The 26922-nt window shown below is 39.1% G+C and overlaps 1 pseudogene; it reads left to right on the top strand.

The window, feature by feature from the left end:
- On the top strand, positions 6504 to 7448 carry LOC108636427 (annotated as a pseudogene).

Genomic DNA, 26922 nt, shown 5'->3' with positions numbered 1-26922 from the left:
GGATGACCATATATTTTTCCCTTATTATATTATTCCTCCCCTCCCTATTTCTCCTCTCCTTTGTCACCTGTTTCCAGGGCTGCAAACACTGAGCCCAGTAATCACTTTCTTCTTTCTTACACATGTGATATTTCTTCACCATATGATTTACCTATCATAATTTATCTCATTATATTCAATGTCTTTGTACTCCATTTGTCTGTGATATGATAGCTGTCATAAAGAAAACTGCACATAGTGCCTTTTTATCTGCTCTCATATCCAAAGTTTATTGATCATTTTAGTATGAGTTGTGTGACATTTTTAGCTTTCCCAAATCTTTTCAATTGCTTACATATATTGGTTTTTAGACAGGGAAAGAAACTTCTTAATCAAGTTACTTGTAAGACTAAGTGGCATAATATACACAGACAGCCCTAACACCTGCTCCAAACTGTGAGTTCTCTTTCTATCTCTAAATCCTAGCCTCTTTTTTGCCTTCAGGGGGTGGAGGTGTGAGAGACGGTGTAGAACCATAAGGACCTCCAGCTAAATCTTAGATTCGCTACTAAGCAGCTCTGAGGAGCTGATTATGCCACAACTGCCTTGTTTTCACTCCACTAAAATAGAACTAGCAATATAAGCATCATCATGGAGTTTGAATGTTAAGTGAATTTAATTCATTGGCCCAGTCCAGGGCCTGACCCCTTGAAAGGTCTAGATAAATAGTTGTCCTTTCTTTTTCTTTTTTTTTTTACAGGGAGGGAGGACGGAGGGGGGTTCAGGATGGGGAACATGTGTATACCTGTGGCAGATTCATGTTGATGTATGGCAAAACCAATATAATATTGTAAAGTAATTAACCTCCAATTAGGCTTCCCTGGTGGCTCAGATGGTAAAGCGTCTGCCCGCAATGCGGGAGACCCGGGTTCGATCCCTGGGTCGGGAAGATCCTCTGGAGAAGGAAATGGCAATCCACTCCAGCACTTTTGCCTGGAAAATCCCATGGACAGAGGAATGTGATGGGCCCCAGTCCATGGGGACGCAAAGAGTCGGACATGACTGAGACTTCATTTTCATTTAACCTCCAATTAAAATAACTAAATTTATATTAAAATTTTTTAATTCAATAAAAAATGTGATACACAGAAAAAAACAATGTTGCCCTTTCTACCGTGTGACAGAATCAAGATGACTTTGCCCGTGACTCTGCCTCTGTGTGTCTGTTCCACATCTTCATGGATAAGAGGGAGCCAGTGCAGATTCTCTGTCACCTGAGAGGAGCTTGTTAGCTGTCTGCTGAATTAAACTACAGCACTTCTGGTATTTTTTTCATCTTCCAATTGGGCAATTTCTTGGAAGTATTTGATTTTAAATTGTAAAACTATATTATATTTGTGTCAAGTCACAAATGTATAATTTTCAAATATCATTTGATATAAATGATGTAAACACCATTCTGTCAAACTCTCTGAAAAGCAGCTGTTCCTAGATTCTTGAATCATTTAATCGCTTATTATATCTTGACGGATTACCATCCATGTTGCACATAGTCTGCAATTTCTGAGAGACACAACAGTGGCCAGAACACAAGCCCTTACTTCAAGGAGTTTATTTGTTAGTGGAGAGAGAGCTGTGTAGACATGAGCTCCCAGTCACAAGAACTATGAGATGACTGCACCCAGAAAGCCCTGCAGCATCTAGATGGGAAGCCCAGATTTGAGCGGTTATCCTAAACTAAAGATCAGATACATGTAAAGAGACAAAAGAACATTTCAAAGAGAGGACCAGCAAATGAACAGACATGAGTTAAAAAGGCAATGGAGTTATCAGGAAACTATAAAGACCAAATTAAGCATAGATTTACATTGAAATGAACAGGGAGCATGTAAAAATATATTTTTATATATTAAATTAAATTTAACATATTAAATTAAATATACTAAATACATTAAAATAATTTAAATTCACTGTGTATCAAATATGAATATCTTTTAACTTATCTTGTCATCATCCAATTATCAATTACTCTAAATTTAAAGTAAACAGCATATAACGCATTATCAGTTCAATTCAGTTGCTCAGTCATTCCTGACTCTTTGCAGCCCCATGGACTGCAACAAGTCAGGCCTCCATGTCCATCATCAAATTCCGGAGTTTATTCAAACTCATGTGCCTTGAGTCAGTGATGCCATCCAATCATCTCGACCTTTGTCATCCCTTTTTTCTCCCACCTTCAATCTTTCTCAGCATCAGGGTCTTTTCAAATGACTCAGTTCTTCACATCAGGTGGCCGAAGTACTGGAGTTTCAGCTTCAGCATCAGTCCTTCCAATGAATATTCATGCATGATTTCCTTTAGGATGGACTGGTTTGATCTCCTTGCAGTCCAAGGGACTCTCAAGAGTCTTCTCCAATGCCACAGTTCAAAAGCATCAATTCTTTGGTGCTCAGCTTTCTTTATCATCCAAGTCTCACATCCATACATGACTACTGGAAAAACCATAGCTTTGACTAGATGGACCTTTGTTGGCAACGTAATGCCTCTGCTTTTTAATATGCTGTCTAGGTTGATCAAAACTTTTCTTCCAAGGAGCAAGCATCTTTTAATTTCATAACTGCAGTCAACATCTGCAGTGACTTTGGAGCCCGAGAAAATAAACTCTGTCATTGTTTTTATTGTTTCTCCAACTATTTACCATGAAGTGATGAGACTGGATGCCATGATCTTCATTTTTTGAGTACTGAGTTTTAAGCCAGCTTTTTCACTCTTCTCTTTCACTTTAATCAAGAGGCTCTTTAGTTCCTCTTCACTTTCTGCCATAAGGGTGGTGTCATCTGCATTTCTGAGATTATTGATATTTCTCCCAGCCATCTTGATTCCAGCTTGTGCTTCATCCAGCCTGGCATTTTGCATAATGTGCTCTGCATATAAGTTAAATAGGCTGGATGAAGTACAAGCTGGAATCAAGATTGCCAGGAGAAATATCAATAACCTCAGATATGTGGATAACACCACCCTTATGGCAGAAAGTGAAGAACTAAAGAGCCCTTGATGAAAGTGAAGGAGAAGCATGGAAAAGTTAGCTTAAAACTCAACATTCAAAAAACTAAGATCATGGCATCTGGTCCCATCACTTCATGGTAAATAGATGGGGAAAAAATGGAAATGGTGGCATATTTTATTTTCTTGTGCTCCAAAATCACTGTGGATGGTGAGTGCAGCCATGAAATTAAAAGACATTTGCTCTTTGGAAGAAAAGCTATGACAATCCTAGACATTGTATTAAAAAGAAGAGATATCACTTTGGCAACAAAGCTCTGTATAGTCAAAGCTTTGGTTTTCCCAGTAGCCATGTACAGATGTGAGAGTTGGACCATTACGAAGGCTGAATTTTTTAGCTATTTTTTATCTCTACATTTTAATGGAGAGAATATCAGAATAGACATTTTTCCAAAGCAGACACTCAGATGGCCATTAGGCATAAGACAAGATGTTTAATATTACTAGTCATCAGGAATATACAAATCAAAACCAAAATAAAACATCACCACAAATCTATTAGAATGGCTATTATCAAAAAGATAACATGTATGGATATGAGAATTGGACCATAAAGAAAGCTAAGTGCTGAAGAATTGATGCTTTTAAACTGTGGCATTGGAGAAGACTCTTGAGAGTCTTTTGGACTGTAAGGAGATCCAACCAGTCCATCCTAAAGGAAATCAGCCCTGAATATTCATTGGAAGGACTGACGCTGAAGCTGAAACCAATACTTTGGCCACCTGATGTGAAGAACTGAGTCATTTGAAAAGACCTTGATGCTGGGAAAGATTGAAGGCAGGAGAAGGGGATTTCAGAGGATAAGATGGTTAGATGGCATCACCAACTCAATGGACATGAGTTTGAACAAGCTCTGGGAGTTGGTGATGGACAGGAAAGCCTGATGTGCTGCAGTCCATGGGGTCACAAAGACTCGGACATGACTGAGTGACTGAGCTGAACTGAATAAGTGATGATGAGATGGAGAAAAGGAACACTTGATCGCTATTGATTGTAATGTAAATTGGTGCAAATATTACAGAAAAAAGTAAAGTGGTTCCTCAAACAGTTTAAAATGGAAGTAGCATATGATCCAGCAATTTCACTCCTGAATATTTATCCAAAGAAAACAAAAATAGTGTTTTAAAAAAGATATCTGCAAGATCACCAAGATGGCAGAGTAGAAAGTGTCTGAGCTCTCTTCCTTTCATGCGCAATACCGCAACTATATATGAACTCAACATAGTGAAGTGAAGTCGCTCAGTTGTGCCCTACTCTTTGCGACCCCATGGACTGTAGCCTGCCAGGCTCCTCTGTCCATGGGATTTTCCAGGCAAAAGTACTGGAGTGGGTTGCCATTTCCTTCCCCAGGGGATCTTCCCAACCCAGGGATTGAACCCAGATCTCTTGCATTGCAGGCAGACACTTTACCATCTGAGTCACCAGGGAAGCTATAAACTCAACATCAGGTCAGTTCAGTTCAGTCGCTCAGTTGTGTCCGACTCTTTGTGACCCCATGAATTGCTGCACGCCAGGCCTCCCTGTCCATCACCAATTCCCGGAGTTCACTCAAACTCACTTCCATCGAGTCAGTGATGCCATCCAGCCATCTCATCCTCTGTCGTCGCCTTCTCCTCCTGCCCCCAATCCCTCCCAGCATCAGAGTCTTTTCCAATGAGTCAACTCTTCGCATGAGGTGGCCAAACTACTGGAGTTTCAGCTTTAGCATCATTCCTTCCAAAGAAATCCCAGGGCTGATCTCCTTTAGAATGGACTGGTTGGATCTCCTTGCAGTCCAAGGGACTCTCAAAAGTCTTCTCCAACACTACAGTTCAAAAGCATCAATTCTTCGGCGCTCAGCCTTCTTCACAGTCCAAATCTCACATCCATACATGACCACAGGAAAAACCATAGCCTTGACTAGATGGACCTTAGTTGGCAAAGTAATGTCTCTGCTTTTGAATATGCTATCTAGGTTGGTCATAACTTTTCTTCCAAGGAGTAAGCATTTTTTAATTTCATGGCTGCAGTCACCATCTGCAGTGATTTTATTTATAGATCATAGTTATATAAAATATTTAAATAGTTTTTACTTTATTTTATAGAAAGTCTGATAAAAATCTCATTATATATAATATACATATTATATATGTACACATGTAGTAGTCTAGGACTACAGAAATTAATCAGTTGAAATTGTATGTATTAACAGATACTAAAGCTGACAAACTGAAGCAATGCATCTCATACCATAAAACAGTAACAGTAAAAGTAATCTCTTACATAGAATCTATACAATAGCTACTTTAAATATCAACACAAACTAACTGATAATGTTCTCAGCATTTTTATTATTTTACCTCATTTAATCCTAACTATATCTGAGATAAAACATTATCCTTTTTATGTAAAGTAAACAGGGGAATGTTGATAATCTCAACCCACAGCAGCAGTACAGCTTCAGTTTGGACTTTAGTGCCCTTATAATATCTAACGGATTGGTAGTTTTAAGAAACCCAATAGTCTCCTATGGATGAATGACTCTCTATACACAGCCACAGACCCTCACAATATGGTCTGAACCCATAGGCAAAGGGTGTTCAAAGCTTTGGCATGGATTTCCCCCAAATTATGTTTCAGTTACTTTATAATTCTTTCTCTTTTTTTTTTTGCTTTTTTTTTTTTAAATTTTAAAATCTTTAATTCTTACATGCGTTCCCAAACATGAACCCCCCTCCCACGTCCCTCCCCACAACATCTCTCTGGGTTATATGAAATACATCTCCAAGATTTTAAGATCCAGTTGGATTAGTAAAACAGATTGACCAAATTCTGACTTGAATAACAAAACCTCTAGAAGTAAAAGAATTATCTTTTATAAAAAGAAATTTGCTTTTTATGTTTGCATAGGGGAATGATTATGGAAATTTCCATACTTGTTGATAAACAATGCTATCTTCAAGAAATCTCATGAATCTGAATTTTAGCAGCTTTATTATAAGTTAACAATTTTTAATTTTCCAGTAACTTTGTTGAATTATAGGTAGTTACCTAGAATCCCAGTATCCATACTCTGATGGCACTTCCTCTTATTACCACAACTGGGTTACTGTGCACACACATGCCCACGCACACACACACACACACACACACACACACACATGCTACAAGCTCACTAAACATTCATTTCAGATAGTCGATTCCCGTGGGCTTCCTTGGTGGCTTAGATGGTAAAGAATCAACTGCAATGTGGGAGATCTGCATTCAGTCCCTGGGTTGAGAACATCTCCTGGGGAAGGGAATGGCAACAACCCACTCCAGTATTCTTGCCTGGAGAATCCCACAGACAGAGAAGTTTGGGGGCTAAAGTCCATAGGGTTGCAAAGAGACAGACACAACTGAGTGACTAACACACACAGTCATTTCCCATGAATGGTCTGTTAGTCTCAAAGCTCTTCTTGGTAAAATCTAGGTGAAATTTCATGAACAACTCCACCTGGGTAACTAATGACAATGGACAGCTGGTTTCATCATGGCAGGGATCTTCATTCAGTCTAAGCACCCAGCTCCCCTTTGTGTGGTCATATTTGTGATTTTCCTGATGGCCTTGTCTGAAAATACCACCTGATCCTTCTGATACATTCTAATGCCCACTTCCACACCCCCATGTACTTTTTCATCAGTCATTTGTCTCTCATGGACATGATGTATATTTCTGTCACTGTGCCAGAAATGCTCATGGAGCAGGTCATAGTTATGAACAAGAGCTCAGCCCCTGAATACAGATGTTTCTCTATTTAATACTAGGAGGCTCAGAATTTTTTCCTCTGGCTGCCATGAGCTATGCTCGCTATGTGGCCATCTGCCATCCACTCTGTTATTCTATTCTCCTGAACGTAAGATGTATCTCCTCTTGGTGTATAGCTGCTGGTTCCTGGGATCAGTGGATGGCTTTATGCTCACACCCATCACCATGACCTTCCCCTTCTGCAAATTTCAGGAGTTTCATTATTTCTTCTGTTAGGTCTTGGCTGTAATGAAGTTTCCTGCTCAGACACTTCCCTCTATGAGACAGTCACGTACCTGTGCTGTGCCCTCACGCTCCTCATCCCTGTGATGGTCATTCCAAGCTCCTATTCATTCATCCTTCTCACTATCCACAGGATGAATTCAGCAGAGAGCAGGAAGAAGGCTTTCACCACTTTTCTTTACACATGACTGTGGTCATCCTTGTCTATGGAGCTGCCATCTACACCTACATGCTCCCCATCTCCTACCACACCCCTGAGAAAAACATGGCTGTATCTGCCTTTCACATCATACTCACTCCTGTTCTAAACCCTTTAATCTATAGTCTGAGGAATAAGGATGTCACAGGGGCTCTAAAGAAAATATTGAATGTGGGCCTGTCTTTTAGAAAACTATAGAAGAAAACATTTTTATACTGATGGTTCATTTTCTTCACTTTATAAATCAGAATTTTATAGTCTTATGCCAATATTATTCTTCAGATTTGCATACCATAATGTGTCATCCCATGTTCATCCCTTTTGGAGGAATTGTTTCCCTGGACTGGAAAGCTCTCCAATTTTATATTCCTTTTGCATTCAAAATATTACACAATTGTATTGTATCCAGGTTACATTTTTCTGAAGTTGACAAATGTACTTATGTGGAATTATGGGATCATGTGGCAGAATATTTATATTCTTAAGAAATACATAACTAAAATACTTACAAGAAAAATATCATGGAATGTGCAACTATTAAGAGAGAAGGAAAGAAAAGATGAGGAAGGAAAAGTGGTATAACACTAATGGGTGAATATAGGTAAAGGTTACTACGTATGTTAACTGTACTATTACTGCTCATGGTACTTCTCTGTATATTTGAGATTCCTTAAAAATAAACTGCAAAGAGTCGGACACGACGGAGCAACTGAACTAACTAAAAATAAATGGTAAAGTATCAGACATTTCATTTTGTTTTTATTTTCTATCTTCTGCTTTGTGGCAGTGTAAGTAACATATCTGAGAAATCAAGCTCATGTTCAAGTAGTTGATCATTACTACAACAAACCAGTCTTCTGCCTACAGTTATTTACACCCTACATTGTTCCTCATATTTAACCCTGAGGCATCTAGTAGATGTTCAGTTCACTTCAGTCACTCAGTCGTGTCCGACTCTTTGCAACTCCATGAATTGCTGCACTCCCAGGCCTCCCTGTCCATCACCAACTCCCGGAATTCACTCAGACTCACGTCCATCGAGTCAGTGATGCCATCCAGCCATCTCATCCTCTGTCGTCCCCTTCTCCTCCTGCCCCCAATCCCTTCCAGCATCAGAGTCTTTTCCAGTGAGTCAACTCTTCTCATAAGGTGGCCAAAATACTGGAGTTTCAGCTTTAGCATCACTCCTTCCAAGAACACCCAAGACTGATCTCCTTTAGAATGGACTGGTTGGATCTCCTTGCAGTCTCAAGAGTCTTCTCCAGCACACAAGTTCAAAAGCATCAGTTCTTCAGCACTCAGCTTCTTCACAGTCCAACTCTCACATCCATACATGACTACTGGAAAAACCATAGCCTTGACTAGATGGACCTTAGTCGGCAAAGTAATGTCTCTGCTTTTGAATATGCTCTCTATGTTGGTCATAACTTTCCTTCCAAGAAGTAAGCGTCTTTTAATTTTATGGCTGCAGTCACCATCTGCAGTGATTTTGGAGCCCAAAAAAATAAAGTCTGACACTATTTCCCCATCTACTTCCCATGAAGTGACGGGACCAGATGCCATAATCTTTGTTTTCTGAATGTTGAGCTTCAAGTCAAATTTTTCACTCTCCTCTTTCACATTCATCAGCAAGCTTCTTAGTTCCTCTTCACTTTCTGCCATAAGGGTGGTGTCATCTGCATATCTGAGGTTATTGATATTTCTCCTGGCAATCTTGATTCCAGCTTGTGCTTCCTCCAGCCCAGCGTTTCTCATGATGTACTCTGCATAGAAGTTAAATAAGCAGGGTGACAATATACAGTCTTGACGTACTCCTTTTCCTATTTGGAACCAGCCTGTGGTTCCACGTCCAGTTCTAACTGTTGCTTCCTGACCTGAATACAGGTTTCTCAAGAGGCAGGTCAGGTGGTCTGGCATTCCCATCTCTTGAAGAATTTTCCACAGTTTATTGTGATCCACACAGTCAAAGGCTTTGGCATAGTCAATAAAGCAGAAGTAGATGTTTTTCTGGAACTCTCTTGCTTTTTCCATGATCTAATGGATGTTGGCAATTTGTTCTCTGGTTCCTCTACCTTTTCTAAAACCAGCCTGAACATCTGGAAGTTCATGGTTCACATATTGCTGAAGCCTGGCTTGGAGAATTTTAAGCATTACTTTACTAGTGTGTGAGATGAGTGCAATTGTGTGGTAGTTTGAGTATTCTTTGGCATTGCCTTTCTTTGGGATTGGAATGAAAACTGACCTTTTCCAGTCCTGTGGCCCCTGTTGAATTTTCCAAATTTGCTTGCATATTGAGTTCAGCACTTTCACAGCATCATCTTTCAGCATTTGAAAGAGCTCAACTGGAATTCCATCACCTCCACTAACTTTGTTCATAATCATGCTTCCTAAGGCCCACTTGACTTCACATTCCAGGATGTCTGGCTCTAGGTGAGTGATCACACCATCATTATTATCTGGGTCATGAAGATCTTTTTTGTACAGTTCTTCTGTGCATTCTTGCCACCTCTTCCTAATATCTTCTGCTTCTGTTAGGTCCATACCATTTCTGCCCTTTATTGAGCCCATCTTTGCGTGAAATGTTCCCTCGGTATCTCTAATTTTCTTGAAGAGATCGCTAGTCTTTCTCACTCTGTTCTTTTCCTCTATTTCTTTGCATTGATCACTGAAGAAGGCTTTCTTATCTCTCCTTGCTATTCTTTGGAACTCTGCATTCAGATGCTTATATCTTTCCTTTTCTCCTTTGCTTTTCGTTTCTCTTCTTCTCACAGCCATTTGCAAGGCCTCCCCAGACAGCCATTTTGCTTTCTTGCATTTCTTTTCCATGGGGATGGTCTTGATCCCTGTCTCCTGTATAATGTCACAAACCTCATTCCATAGTTCATCAGGCACTCTATCTATCAGATCTAGGCCCTTAAATCTATTTCTCACTTCCACTGTATAATCATAAGGGGTTTGATTTAGGTCATACCCGAATGGTCTAGCGGTTTTCCCTATCTTCTTCAATGTAAGTCTGAATTTGGCAATACGGAGCTCATGATCTGAGCCACAGTCAGCTCCTGGTCTTGTTTTTGCTGACTGCATAGAGATTCTCCATCTTTGGCTGCAAAGAATATAATCAGTCTGATTTCAGTGTTGAGCATCTGGTGATGTCCATGTGTAGAGTCTTCTCTTGTGTTGTTGGAAGAGAGTGTTTGCTATGACCAGTGCATTCTCTTTGTAAAACTCTATTAGCCTCTGCTCTGCTTCATTCCATATTCCAAAGCCAAATTTGCCTGTTACTCCAGGTGTTTCTTGACTTCCTACTTTTGCATTCCAGTCCCCTATAATGAAAAGGACATCTTTTTTGGGTGTTAGTTCTAAAAGGTCTTGTAGATCTTCATGAAACGTTTCAACTTCAGCTTCTTCAGCATTGCTGGTTGGGGCATAGACTTGGATTACTGTGATATTGAATGGTTTGCCTTGGAGATGAACAGAGATCATTCTGTCATTTTTGAGATTGAATCCAAATACTGTATTTTGGACTCTTTTGTTGACCATGATGGCCTCCATTTCTTCTAAGGGATTCCTGCCCACAGTAGTAGATATGATGGTCATCTGGGTTAAATTCACCCACTCCAGTCCATTTTAGTTCACTGATTCCTAGAATATCAACGTCCACTCTTGCCATCTCCTGTTTGACCACTTCCAATTTGCCTAGATTTATGGACCTAACATTCCAGGTTCTTATGCAATATTGCTCTTTATAGCATCGGACCTTGCTTCTATTACCAGTCACCTCCACAAGTCGGTATTGTTTTTGCCGTGGCTCCATCCCTTCATTCTTTCTGGAGTTATTTCTCCACTGATCTCCAGTAGCATATTTGGCACATACTGACCTGGGGAGTTCCTCTTTCAGTATCCTATCATTTTGCCTTTTCATACTGTTCATGGGGTTCTCAAGGCAAGAATACTGAAGTTGTTTGCCATTCCCTTCTCCAGTGGACCACATTCTGTCAGACCTCTCCACCATGACCCACCCGTCTTGGGTGGCCCCACAGGGCATGGCTTAGTTTCATTGAGTTAGACAAGGCTGTGGTCCTAGTGTGATTAGATTGACTAGTTTTCTGTGAGTATGGTTTCAGTGTATCTGCCCTCTGATTCCCTCTTGCAACATCTACCGTCTTACTTGGCTTTCTCTTACCTTGGACATGGGGTATCTCTTCACAGCTGCTCTAGCAAAGCACAGCCACTGCTCCATACCTTGGACGAGGGGTATCTCCTCACCGCCACCCCTCCTGACATTGAACGTGGAGCAGCTCCTCTCGTCCCTCCTGCGCCCGGGCATATAGCTAATTAGTCTGTATGAATTTATTTTTATTATACTGTGAAATACACATCTAATTTTATTTTTATTGTCTGTGGAACAAAGGAGGCTTGGACCTGAGGCTGCATCTGAGCAATTAAGGGAAAAAATTTCTGGCACCTATACAGGCATAGGTCAGAGACAGCTATACATGAGAGATGGCTCTGACTTCTATCTGTGACAGCAAAAAGCCAAGAACCCACATGCACCCTCCTTTCTTCAACAATCCCCACAAATGGGTCCCAGTGCTGGAAGAGGAAACATCATACACAAATGAAATGGAACCAACTTGAGGCCAAGGCTTCTGCTCAAGCAACTTGGGATCAGACTGTGCCCCTAATAGAGCACTGATGGCCACTGATTGGGGGAAGCCCTGCCTCACACCAGCTCTACTAACCCCTCTGTCTCCAACTCATCTGCTATAAAGGTGACAGCTGCCAGCACACAATGAGGAAAGAAGTGACAGGCTCACATCAATTTTAGCCTACGAATCAAAGGCACTGGTCATTAGCACCCTACATAGGCACACTCTCACATAAGAACACACTTTCAAGACTAGTAATAACTCTTTCAACTAAAATTTCAATTAAATTCAGAAAGGCAGAAAATTCAAGCAAAATGGAAAAGCTGAAGAACTCCTTTCAATTAAAAGAACAAAAGAAAATGCTCCCCAAAATATATAATGAGACCGAAGCAAACAATTTACCAGATAAAGAACCCAAAGCATTAGTTATAAGAATTGCATCTGAATTAAGGGAAGAGGAGATGAACACAATGGTAATTTTATCAAGAAATTATATCATGTGTTTTAAAAATCAGAAATAAATAATTTAATAATTAAAATCAAAAGCACACTAGAAACAATGAATAGCAGACTATGTGAAAAACAAAATGCATAAGCAATCTGGAGGAATAATGGAAATCACTCAATAAGAACAAGAAAGAGAAAAACTAATCTTAAAATAGGAGAGCTTAAAAGATCTCTGTTGGGGGTGGAATGAACTGAGAGATTGGGATTGACATATATACACTACTAGGTATATTATAGATAATTAATGAGAACCTACCGTGTGTGTGTGTGTGTGTACACTCAGTCATGTTTGACTCTTTGTGACCCAAAAAACTGTAGCCTGCCAGCCTCCTCTGCCCATGGAATTTTCCAGGCAAGAAAACTGGAGTGGGTTGCCATTTCCTACTCTAGGGGATCTTCCTCACCCAGGGATCAAACATACATCTCTTGCATCTCCTGCATTAGCAAGTGAATTCTTTACCACCACAACACCTGAGAAGCCCTAGCACAGGAAACTATATAGCACAGGCAACTCTCTGCTCAATTCTCTGTGATGACCTAAAAGGAAGGAAGTCCAAAACAGAAGTAATTATATGTATAGCTGAGACATTCTGCTGTAGAGCAGAAGTTAACACACTATAAATCAACTATACACCAATAAAAACTAATTTAAAAAGAAAACTCTAATGTAACATTAAGCCTATCAACACTTGCAATATAAGTGTTGCAGAAGAAGAGAGAAAGAAGGGGGATTGAAACAATATTTGAGGAAATTAAAGCTGAAAACTTACCAAACCCTAGTATAAAACAAATTATCAAGGCATAGGAGCACAGGGGGCCCAAAATAAACTAAACACAAAAGACCCACATCAACATAACGTAATTAAAATGTAAAAATTAAAGGCAAAGACAGAATTCTAAAGGAAACAAATTTAAGCGCGCGGGGGGGGGGGGGGGGGGGGAGCCGAATGCAAGGGAATTCCAAAAAGTTTATCAGCATTTTTCTGCCAAAACACTGCATGCAAGAAGGGAATGGCATGATATATTCAAAGTGCTGAAAGTGAAAAAAATTGCAACCTTAGATATTCTACTCAGCAAGATCATCACTTAGAGTCAAAGGAAATATAAAGAAATTCTCAGACAAGGAAAAACCAGAGTTCATCAATACTAAGCCTATGTTGAAAGAAATGTTAAGTGGTTTCTCTAAGTGGGAAAGAAGAATCTATAGGAAAGGGAAATCCCACAAGGGCAAATATATAGTACAGATTGTATATCAACCTCTTAAATAAGTCAGTACAAAAGAATACTAGTTTAAAGGATAAAACAATGTAAAAGCAACTATAACTACCATAAACATTTATGGTATAAACATCAAGATGTAAAACATGACATCAAAAACATAAAATGTTGGAGAGGAAAACAAAAACGTAGATTATTTAGAATGTGTTTGAATGTAAATGACTGCAAGTTTAAAACAACTAAACATAGTTATGGGTCAGCATATTAATATATGAAGCCCATGACAATCACAAAACAAAAATCTACAGTGGATACATAAAATCAAAGAAATGAACACACGGATACTACTAAAGAAAATCATCAAGCTGCAAGGGAACAACTACAAATGGGAAAAAAGTAACTTATGGCAATAAGGATATACTTGTCTATCAATAATTACTTTAACTGTCAATGGACTAAATGCTTTGATCCAAAGATGTAAGGTGGAAGATTGCATTTAAAAAAATAAGACCCATTTATATATACCACCTATAAGAAACTCACTTCAGAACTAAAGACACATGCAGACTGAAAGTGAGGGTATTATATAAAGAATTTCATGCAAACAGAAATGAAAAAAAAGTGGGAAGAGCAACACTCATATCAGAGAAAATACTCTTTAAACAAATTCTATAACAAAAGACAAAGAAAGGCAGTATAGAGTGATACAGACATCAAGGCAAGAAGACAATATCACACTCATTAACACATATTAACCCAATAGAAGAGCACCTAAATATATAAAGCAAATCCTGACAGTCACAAAAGAGAAAATTGACAATAATACAATAAAAGTAGGGGACTTAAGATCCACACTTACCTCAATGGACAGATAATCCAGCAGAAAATAAATAAGGCAACAGTGGTTTTAAATGACATGATAAAGCAACTGAACTTATGAGATAATACAGGGCATTTCATCCAAATACAGCAGAATACACATTTTTTCAAGTGCACACAGAACATTCTCTAAGATAAATCACATTCTAAGATACTAAACAAGCCTCAACAAATTTAAAAGGATAAAAATTATTTTAAGCATGTTTTCAACCGTAACAGTATAAAACTAGAAATTACCTACAGAAAGAAGAGCAGGAAGGAAACACATGGAGACTAAACAACATGCTACTAAATAATGGATGGATTAATGGAAAAATCAAAGGGGAAATCAGGAAATATCTCAAGGCAAATGAAAGTGGAAATACAACTTTCCAAAACCTATGGGATGCAGCAAAAGCAGTTCAAAGAGGAAATTTTATAACTCTGTAGGACTTTGGCAAGACACAAGAAAAATCTCAAACAACCAATACTACTACCTAAAAACATTAGAAAAAAGGAAAACAAAGCACAAAGTCAGCCAGAGAAAGAAAATAGCAAAGGTTATAGAGGAAGTAAATGAAACAGCTTCCCTCTAAAAAACGATATAAAATGAAACCAAGATGGGTTTTTTTGAAAAAAAAAAAATAGAACTGATAGACTTTTAAACAGGCTTAAAACAAAGCAAAGAGAGAGGATACACATAAAATTAGAAATGAAAGGGGAAATAACAACTGATACTAAGAAGAAAAACTGATGACAGTACTATAAACATCTTGAAGAAATAGACAAATTTCTAGAAACAAACAAACTGCCGAGAATGAATCAAAGAGAAAAAGAAATTTGAACCAACTGATTGCTAGTAGTGAAACTGAATTGTAACTTTTGAAACTACCAGCAAACAAAACACCAGGCTTAGACAATTTCACTGGGGAATTTTACCAAACATATAAAGAAGAGCTGTATCTGCTCTTCTCAAACTATTCCAAAAAGTTAAAGAGGAAGAAACACTCCCAAATTCAGTCTATGAAACCATCAATACACTGATACCAAAACCAGACAAAGTACCAAAAGAAAAAAAACACACACACACTGGCCAATATTCTTGATGAATACATATAAAAAGTATCACATGCTGCAATCAAATATGATTATTCCAGGGTCATTGATATGGTTCATTATTTGCAAATCAATCAACGTGATATAGCACATTAGCAAAAGGATATGATCATCTCAATAGTTGCAAAAAGAATTTTCAGAAAATTCATAATAAAAATTCTCATCAAATTTTCTATGGAGGGAATATATTTTAACATTTTTAAGATCATCTATGACCTACACAGCCTTGTTGTGGTGAACGGGTTCATGTAACCCAATGAAGCTATGAGCCATGCTGAGCAGGGTCACCCAAGATGTGAGCAGGGTCATCCAAGACATAGTGAAGAGTTCTGTCAAAATGTAGTTCTCTGGAGGACGAAATGGCAAATCATGCCAGTATTCTTGCCACAAGAACATCATGAACAGCATGAAAAGGCAAAAAGATATGATACTGAAAGGTGAGCACCCCCCACCCCAAGTCTGAAGGTATCCAATAGACTACGAGGGAAGAGCAGAGGGCAATTACTAAAAGCTCCAGAAAGAATAAAGTTGCTGGACCAAAGTGGAAACAACACTCAGTGGTGGATGTGTCTGGTGGTGAAAGTAAATTCTGATGCTGTAAAGAACAATATTGCATAGGAACTTGAAATGTTAAGGTCATGAATCAAGGTAAATTGGATATGATCAAGCAGGATATGGCAAGAATGAACATCAACATTGTATGAATCAATGAACCAAAATGGACAGGAATACATGAATTTAACTCAGATGACCTTTATATCTACTACTGCAGGCAAGACTCCCTTAGAACAAATGGAGTAGCCTTCATAGTCAACAAAAAAGTCCAAAATGCAATGTCGTGCTGTGCTTAGTTGCTCAGTTGTATCCAACTCTTTGTGACCCCATGGATTGTAGCATGCCAGGAGCCTCTGTTCATGGGGATTCCCCAGACAAGAATACTGGAGTGGGTTGCCATGCCCTACTTCTGGGGGATCTTATCAACCCAGGGATTGAACCCAGGTCTCCCACATTGCAGGCAGATTCTTTATCATCTGAGCCACCAGGGAAGCCTCCAAAATGCGATACCTGGGTGCAGTCTCAACAATGACAGAATGATCTTGCTTCTTTTCTAAGACAAGCCACTCAGCATCACAGTAATTCAAGTCTATGTCCCAACCACTAATGTTGAAAAAGCTAAAGTTGAACAGATCTATGAAGACCTACAATATCTTATGCAACACCAAAAAAAGATGTCCTTTTTATCACAGGATTGGAATGCAAAAGTAGGAAGTCAAGTTATACCTGGAGTAACAGGAAAGTTTGTCCTTGGAGTACCAAATTAAGCAGGGCAGAGACTAACAGTTTTGTCAAGAGAACACACTGATCACCGCAAACACCATTTTCCAACAACATGAGAGATGACTTTACCCATGGATATCTCCAAATGGCCAATCCTGAAATTAGATTGATAATATTCTTTGCAGCCAAAGATGGAGACGCTCAATACAGTCAATAAAAATAAGACCTGGAGTTGACTGTGGCCCAGATCATAAACTTCTTATTGCAAACTTCAGGCTTAATTTGAAGAAAGTAGGGAAACTCAAGAGGCAATTCAGGTATGACCTAAATCAAACCCCTTATGATTATACAGTGCAGGTGATGACTACACTGTATTTAATCAAGGAATTAGATTTGTTAGACAGAAGAACTCTGGATGGAGGTTTGTAATATTGTAATGGAGGCAGTCACCAAAACTATCACAAAGAAAAAAAAGGCAAAGTGTTTGTCTGAAGAGGTTTTACAAATATCTAAGGAAAGAAGAATTGATGCTTTTGAACTGTGGTGTTGGAGAAGACTCTTGAGAGTCCCTTGGACTGCAAGGAGATCCAACCAGTCCATCCTAAAGGAGATCAGTGCTGGGATTTCTTTGGAAGGAATGATGCTAAAGCTGAAACTCCAATATTTTGGCCACCTCATGCGAACAGTTGGCTCATTGGAAAAGACTCTGATGCTGGGAGGGATTGGAGGCAGGAGGAGAAGGGGACGACAGAGGATGAGATGGCTGGATGGCATCACTGACTCGATGGACGTGAGTCTGAGTGAACTCCAGGAGTTAGTGATGGACAGGGAGGCCTGCTGTGCTGCGATTCATGGGGTCGCAAAGAGTCGGACACGACTGAGCAACTGAACTGAACTGAACTGAACTGAAGGAAAGAAGAAAAGTGAACGGCAAGGGAGAAAGGGAAAGATACTCAACTGAATGCAGAAGTCCTGAGAATAACAGATAAAAAGGTCTTCTTAATTGAACAGTGCAAAGAAATAGAGGAAGACTATAGAATGGGAATGACTACAGATCTCTTCAAGAAAATCGGACGTATCAAGGAAACATTTCATGAAAGAATGGACACATACAAGACAGAAATGGTAAGGACATACAGAAGTGCAAGAGATTAAGAAGAGATGGCAAGAATACACAGAAGAACCATCTAAAAAGGTCTTAATGACCTGGATAACCATGATGGTGCGGTCACTCTTCTTGTCTTCAGCAAGACAACCTGGAGTATGTAAGCAAGTGGGTCTTAGGAAGTATTACCATCAGCAAAGCTAGTAGAGGTGATAGAATTCCAGCTGAGCTACTGAAAATCATAAAAGATGATGCTGTTAAAGTGCTACACTCAATATGCCAGCAAATTTGGAAAATTCATCAGTGGCCACAGGACTGGAAAAGTTAAGTTTTCATTCTGATCTCAAAGAAAAGCATTGCCAAAGATTGCTCAAACTGCCGAACAATTATGCTAATTTCACGTGCTAGAAAGGTTATGCTCAAATACTTCAAGATAGGCTTCAGCAGTACAATAACTTTCTGATGTACAAACTAGATTTGGAAAGGCAGAAGACCCAGAAATCAAATTGCTAACAGTCACTGGATCATAGAAAAAGTAAGGGAATCCCAGAAAAACATCTACTTCTGCTTCATTGACTCTGCTAAAGCTTTTGACTGTGAGGATCACAACAAACTGTGGAAAATTCTTAAAGAGATGGAAATACTAGACCACCTTACCTGTCTCATGAGAAACCTGTATGCAGGTCAGGAAGCAACAGTTAGAACTGAACATGGAACAATGGACTTGTTCAAAATTGGGAAAGGAGTACATCAAAGTGATATATTGTCACCTGGTTATTTAGCTTAGATTCAGAGTACATTATGCAAAATTTTGGGCTAGATGAATCACAAGCTGACATCAAGTTTGAGAGAGAAATATCAATAACCTCAGATATGCAGATTGTACCCTTCTAATGGCAGAATGTGAGAGGAACTAAAGAGCCTCTTCATGAGAGTGAAAGAGGAGAGTGAAAAAGCTGGCTTAAAACTTAACATTCAAAAAATGAAGATCATGGCATCCAGTCCCATCACTTGATGGCAAATGGATGGGGAAAGAGTGGAAACCGTGGCATATTTTCTTTTCTTGGGCTCCAGAATTGCTGTAGATGGTGACTGCAGACATGAAATTAAAACACACTTGTTCCCTGGAAGAAAACTAGGCAAACCTAGACAGTGTATTAAAAGGCAGAGACATCACCTTACTGACAAAGGTCCATCTAGTCAAAGCTATGGTTTTTCCAGTAGTCATGTATGGATATGAGAGTTGGACCATGAGCACTGAAGAACTGATGCTTTCAAACTGTGATGCTGGAGAAGACTCTTGAGAGTCCCTTGGACAGCACGGAGATCAAACCAGTTGATTTTAAGGAAATCAGTCTGGAATATTCATTGGAAGGACTGATGTTGAAGCTGAAGCTCCAATATTTTGGCCACCTGCTGCAAAGGGCCAACTCATTAGAAAAGACTCTGATGCTGGGAAAGTTTGAAGGCAAAAGGAGAAGCTGGTGGCAGAGGATTAGACAGTTTAGATAGCATCACCAACTCAGTGGACATGAATCTGAGCAAACTCCAGGAGACAGTGAAGGTCAGGGGAGCCTGGTGTGCTGCAATCCATGGGGTCACTAAGAGTCTGATGCAACTTAGTGACTGAACAACAGGAACAACATCATATTCAATGTTGAAAAGTTGAAAGCTTTTACCCTAAATGGCTACTCACATCACTTCTACTTAATATAGTATTGGAAGTCCTAGCTATAGCAATCAGACAAGAAAAAGAATAAAATGCATCCAATTTGGAAAGGAAGAATTAAAATTGTCACTATTTGTAAGTGGCATGCTACTATATAAAGAAAACCCTAAATTCTCCATCAGAAAGCTATTAGAAATAAAACATGAATTCAGTAAAACCCAAGGACACATGATTAACATATAAAATCTGTTGCTTTAGTATTCTTTAATAGTGAAATATCAAAAAGGGAAAGCAAAAATAGTTTCATTTAAAATTACATCCAAAAGAATAAAATACCTATAAATGGACTTAACCAAGGAGATGAAAAAACTATACACTGAAAATTGTTAAACATCAATAAGAGAAATTCAATAAAATGTAAAGAAATGAAAAGATATATATTTCTCTTGGATTGGAAGAATTAATATAGTTAAAAATTACCATACTTCCCAAGAAACGTACAGATTTAATGCAATACCTGACAAAATGTGCATGTGTGCTAAGTCATTTCAATCATATCCAACTCTTTGTGACCCTATGGACCATAGTCCACCATGCTCCTCTGTCTATGTGTTTTGCCAAAAGTTTTCACTCTCATCTCAGGTTCAAAGGATTTGTTAACAAAATAAGCCACTTGTTATATACAAACAAATAATACAAATATTTACTAGAGAATTATCTAGCTTACTTTCAATATACTAACATTAAAAGAAAAGAGAAATAGTAAGAGCAGAGAATACATTGCAAAATTGGGTTTCAGACTTAAACAACACCTATAAGTCCATGTCATAGCACATTTGGAGACCCAGTTGGGAAAGGGTCCTTGGGTGAGACTTCAAAGATCCCAGTTTGGGATTACTGTTTATAATCCCAGAAAGGATGCAAACCGATATCATCATCAATCTGTGAACAAATTGCAAGCCTGGTTTCATGTTAATGCTGTTTGCTTTGTCTTGTAAAACTTGAAATGTTGCTAAGCCTGGGGCTTGGTTGGCCAGGCCCCCTTCAGGGCTCAACAATCTCAAGATTCCTCCCCCATCTCATCTAAGGTTCTGCCAGTCTTGCAGTCACATTCACAGTCATTCATAGTCAGGGCAGTGTTCAGGCAGAGACCAAGTGGGTTTTATCCCAGGGATGCAAGGATTCTTCAATATCCACAAATCAATCAATGTAATACACCACATTAACAAATTGAAAAATAAAAACCATATGATTATCTCAATAGATGCAGAGAAAGCCTTTAACAAAATTCAATATACATTTATGATAACAACCCTCCAGAAAGCAGGAATAGAAGGAATATACCTCAACATAATAAAAGCTATATATGACAAACCCACAACAAACATTATCCTCAATGGTGAATAATTGAAAGCATTTCCCCTAAATTCAGGAACAAAACAAGGGTGCCCACTCTCACCACTACTGGGGAAGCACACTGATTGAAACCGCCCACCCTAGCCAGGCACCATAGTAACCATTTGCATGAGTTTTTTTATGACAGGAGATCCTGATAAGGAATAGGGAACTAATCAGCCACCGCCAACCGGAAGAGTTCAGGAAAGGTCTAAAGGAGACACCACGTGTCCGTCCACTTCTCAGAATCTCTCTCACTAGCATCCATCTTAGCTGAGTGATGCATGCACCACCAGGAAAGACTCTGAATTAGAATGATTGGCCAAAGACCACCCAGAAACTAATCCCATCACCATAAAACCCAAAACTGCCAGCCACACGGAAGAGCAGTTCTCCTGGGTTCCCTTATCTTACTGCTCTTCATCCGGGTCCCGTTTCCCAATAAAGTCTCTTGCTTTGTCAGCACATGTGTCTCCTCAGACAATTCATTTCCAAGTGTTAGACAAGAGCCTAGTTTCGGGCCCTGGAAGTGGTCCTCTTTCCTGCAACACTATTATTCAACATAGTTTTGGAAGTTTTGGCCACAGCAATCAGAGCAGAAAAAGAAATAAAAGGAATACAAATTGGAAAAGAAGAAGTAAAACTCTCCCTGTTTACAGATGACATGATATTCTACATGGAAAACCCTAAAGTTGCCACCAAAAAATTACTACACTAATCAATGAATATAGCAAAGTTGCAGGATATAAAATCAACACACAGAAATCCCTTGCATTCCTATACACTAATAATGAGAAAATAGAAAGAGAAATTAAGGAAATAATTCCATTCACCATTGCAATGAAAAGAATAAAATATTTAGGAATCAGTTCAGATCAGTTCACTTCAGTCGCAAAGTCGTGTCCGACTCTTTGCGACCCCATGAATTGCAGCATGCCAGGCCTCCTGTCCATCACCATCTCTCGAAGTTCACTCAAACTCACGTCCCTGAGTCAGTGATGCCATCCAGCCATCTCATCCTCTGTCGTCCCCTTCTCCTCCTGCCCCCAATCCCTCCCAGCATCAGAGACTTTTCCAATGAGTCAACTCTTCCCATGAGGTGGCCAAAGTACTGGAGTTTCAGCTTTAGCACCATTCCTTCCAAAAAACACCCAGGACTGATCTCCTTTAGAATGGACTGGTTGGATCTCCTTGCAGACCAAGGGACTCTCAAGAGTCTTCTCCAACACCACAGTTCAAAAGCATCAGTTCTTCGGCACTCAACTTTCTTCACAGTCCAACTCTCACATCCATACATGACTACTTGGAAAACCATAGCCTTGACTAGACGGACCTTTGTTGGCAAAGTAATGTCTCTGCTTTTCAATATACTATCTAGGTTGGTCATAACTTTCCTCCCAAGAAGTAAGCGTCCTTTAATTTCATGGCTGAAATCACCATCTGCAGGAGGATTTTGGAGCCCAAAAAGATAAAGTCTGACACTGTTTCCACTGTTTCCCCACCTATTTCCCATGAAGTGATGGGACCAGATGCCATGATCTTTGTTTTCTGAATGTTGAGCTTTAAGCCAACTTTTTCACTCTCCACTTTCACTTTCATCAGGAGGCTTCTTAGTTCCTCTTCTCTTCCTGCCATAATGGTGGTGTCATCTGCATATCTGAGGTTATTGAGATTTCTCCTGGCAATCTTGATTCCAGCTTGTGCTTCCTCCAGCCCAGCGTTTCTCATGATGTACTCTGCATAGAAGTTAAATAAGCAGGGTGACAATATACAGCCTTGATGTACTCCTTTTCTTATTTGGAACCAGCCTGTTGTTCCATGTCCAGTTCTAACTGTTGCTTCCTGACCTGCATACAGATTTCTCAAGAGGCAGGTCAGGTGGTCTGGTATGCCCAACTCATTCAGAATTTTCCACAGTTTATTGGATCCACACAGTCAAAGGCTTTGGCATAGTCAACAAAGCAGAAATTGATGTTTTTCTGGAACTCTCTTGCTTTTTTCATGATCCGGTGGATGTTGGCAATTTGATCACAGGTTCCCTCCTTTTCTAAAACCATCTTGAACATCTGGAAGTTCACAGTTCACATATTGCTGAAGCCTGGCTTGGATAATTTTGAGTATTACTTTGCTAGCATGGGAGATGAATGCAATTATGCAGTAGTGTGAGCATTCTTTGGCATTGCCTTTCTTTGAGATTGGAATGACAACTGACCTTTTCCAGTCCTTTGTTTCTCTAAGTAGATATATACTTAGGAATATATCTACCTAAAGAAACAAAATACCTATATATAGAAAACTATAAGACACTGGTGAAAGAAATCAAAGAGGACACTAATAGATGGAGAAATATACCATGTTCATGGATTGGAAGAATCAACATAGTGAACATGAGTATACTACCCAAAGCAATCTATAGATTCAATGCAATCGCTATCAAGCTACGAACAGTATTTTTTACAGAGCTGGAACAAATAATTTCACAATTTGTATGGAAATACAAAAAAACTCAAATAGCCAAAGCAATCTTGAGAAAGAAGAATGGAACCGGAAGAATCAACCTGCCTGACTTCAGGCTCTACTACAAAACCACAGTCATCAAGACAGTATGGTACTGGCACAAAGACAGAAATATAGATCAATGGAACAAAATGGAAAGCCCAGCGATAAATCCACACCTATGGACACCTTATCTTTGACAAAGGAGGCTGAATATACAACAGAGAAAAGACAATCTCTTCAACAAGTGGTGCTGGGAAAACTGGTCAACCACTTGTAAAAGAATGAAACTAGATCACTTTCTAACACCATACACAAAAGTAAACTCAAAATGGATTAAAGATCTAAATGTAAGACCAGAAACTATAAAACTCCTAGAAGAGAACGTAAGCAAAACACTCTCCGACATAAATCACAGCAGGATCTTCTGTGACCCACCTCCCAAAATACTGGAAATAAAAGCAAAAATTAACAAATGGGACCTAATTAAAATTAAAAGCTTTTGCGCAACAAAGGAAATTATAAGCAAGGTGAAAAGACAGCCTTCAGAATGGGAGAAAATAATAGCAAATGAAGCAACTGACAAAGAATTAATCTTAAAAATATACAAGCAACTCCTGCAGCTCAATTTCAGAAAAATAAACGACCCAATCAAAAAATGAGCCAAAGAACTAAAAAGACATTTCTCCAAAGAAGACATACAGATGGCTAACAAACACATGAAAAGATGCTCAACATCACTCATTATCAGAGAAATGCAAATCAAAACCACAATGAGATACCATTTCACGCCAGTCAGAATGGCTGCTATCCAAAAGTCTACAAGCAATAAATGCTGGAGAGGGTGTGGAGAAAAGGGAACCCTCTTAATTGTTGGTGGGAATGCGAACTAGTACAGCCACTATGAGAACAGTGTGGAGATTCCTTAAAAAACTGGAAATAGAACTACCATACAACCCAGCAATCCCACTGCTGGGCATACACACCAAGGAAACCAGAACTGAAAGAGACACGTGTACCCCAATGTTCATCACAGCACTGTTTATAATAGCCAGGACATGGAAGCAACCTACATGTCCATCAGCAGATGAATGGATAAGAAAGCTGTGGTACATAAACACAATGGAGTATTACTCAGCCATTAAAAAGAATACAGTATACTAACACATATATATGGAATTTAGGAAGATGGCAATGACGACCCTGTATGCAAGACAGGAAAAAGGACACAGATGTGTATAACAGACTTTTGGACTCAGAGGGAGAGGGAGAGGGTGGGATGATTTGGGAGAATGGCATTGTAACATGTATACTATCATGTAAGAATTGAATTGCCAGTCTATGTCTGACGCAGGGTGCAGCATGCTTGGGGCTGGTGCATGGGGATGACCCAGAGAGATCTTGTGGGGAGGGAGGGGGGAGGGGGGTTCATGTTTGGGAACGCATGTAAGAATTAAAGATTTTAAAATTAAAAAATAAATAAATAAAAAGTTATATCTGCAAAAAAAATAAAAAATAAAAAGAATACATTTGAGTCAGTTCTAATGAGGTGGATGAAACTGGAGCCTATTATACAGAGTGAAGTAAGCCAGAAAGAAAAACACCAATACAGTATACTAATGCATATATGTAGAATTTAGAAAGATAGTAACCATAACCCTGTATGCGAGACTCAAAAGAGACACAGATGTATAGAGCAGTCTTTTGGACTCTGTGGGAGAGGGAGGTGGGGGGAGGATTTGGGAGAATGGCATTGAAACATGTATATTATCTTATGTGAAATGAATCACCAGTACAGCTTTGATGCATGATACAGGATACTGGGGGCTGATGCACTGGGATGATCCAGAGGCATGGGATGGGAAGGGAGGTGGGAGGGGGTTCAGGATGGGGAACACATGTATACTCGTGGTGGATTCATGTCATTGTATGGCCAAACCAATTAAAATAAATAAATTTATAATAAAAATTTTTAAGAAAAGAAGAAGCAAGATCAGAGCCCTGCTCTGCTTTTTCTCTGAGCCTAAACAAGACTCTTTATTTAATTTCCCTAACACCATGGGATTCTCCAGGCAAGAGTACTGGAGTGGGTTGCCATGTGCTCCTCCAGGGTATTTCTCAACCCAGGGATCGAACCTGTATCTTACATCTCCTGCATTAGCAGGCAGCTTCTGTACCACTGGTGCCACCTGGGAAGCCCCATCTGTCAAAATATCAATGACATTTTTCACAGAACTATAAGAAATCATTTTAAAATACGTATTAATCCATAAAATACCCAAATCACCAAAGCAATCCTGAGAATAATGAATAAAGCTAGTGATATCATGTTCCTTGTATTCAGACTGTACTAGAAAGCTACTGTAATAAAAATAGCATGAGAGTGACACAAAAAGACACATAAATCAATGGAACACAACACAGAGACCAACAAAGCCACATACCTATGATCAATTAAACTATGACAAAAGAAGCAGTAACATATAATGGATAAAAGACAGTCTCTTCAAGATGTGATGCTGAGAAAACTGGACAGTTGCATATAACAGAATGAGATTAGAACATTTCCCTACATCATATACAAAAAATAAACTCAAAATGCATTATAGACCAAATATAAAATATAAAACCATTGTAAGAAAACACATAGCAGTGCAACAAACACTGAGCAAGCAAGGATTCTTTCCAAAATGGTCTAACCCACCATAGTTAGATGATTAGCAAGCAAACTGCAGGGCACTTATCTCATTTGTAAGCTAATTGCAAGGACAATTATGAGATCCTGCCAACTATGCCAATTATATTGTGCCCATCTTGTCCTGTAACAAACGTTGTGGCTGAACCAGCCCTTGCAATTCTTAATTTGATTGCAAGGCTTTCTTTAGCAAAGGCCATCAGGAAACTTTGAAAAAATAGAGATCTGTTATTTATAAGACCCATAAATAGCACAGCACATTTGAGCAAACATCAAGGTTTGGGAAGAGAAAGTGAGAGAGAGAAACTGAGGACTGACCTGGGATTCTGCTTTTATTGAGGTTGAAGGTTGAGGCCTAGGGTTTCACAGAGACATTCTCTTTTGGTGAACTGAAGACATAGACCAGAAATTTAAAGTGCAGAAAGAGAAAAAAAATGTGTCTCAAATGGTGAGTTATTGAAATCAACCAATATATCTAAAACAAGAAAATCTCAGAGTTAAGCATGCTGTGTGGCCTGGTTCTGGCTCTTTATCTAGTCTTGTGGCTCAATGTATTTATTTGAGATAGTCATCTTTGAATTAGATGTTTCCTTAAAATGGATGCCTCAGCAATCAGAGCTTAAGTCAAGCACTTGCATTATAAAAAAAGAAAAGAAAAGAAAAAACTGTTGGGGCTTATAACAGCA

Source organism: Capra hircus, chromosome 7 (assembly GCF_001704415.2).
Source record: "Capra hircus breed San Clemente chromosome 7, ASM170441v1, whole genome shotgun sequence".
NCBI lineage: Eukaryota > Metazoa > Chordata > Mammalia > Artiodactyla > Bovidae > Capra > Capra hircus.
This window is presented reverse-complemented; position numbering and strand designations above follow the sequence as displayed.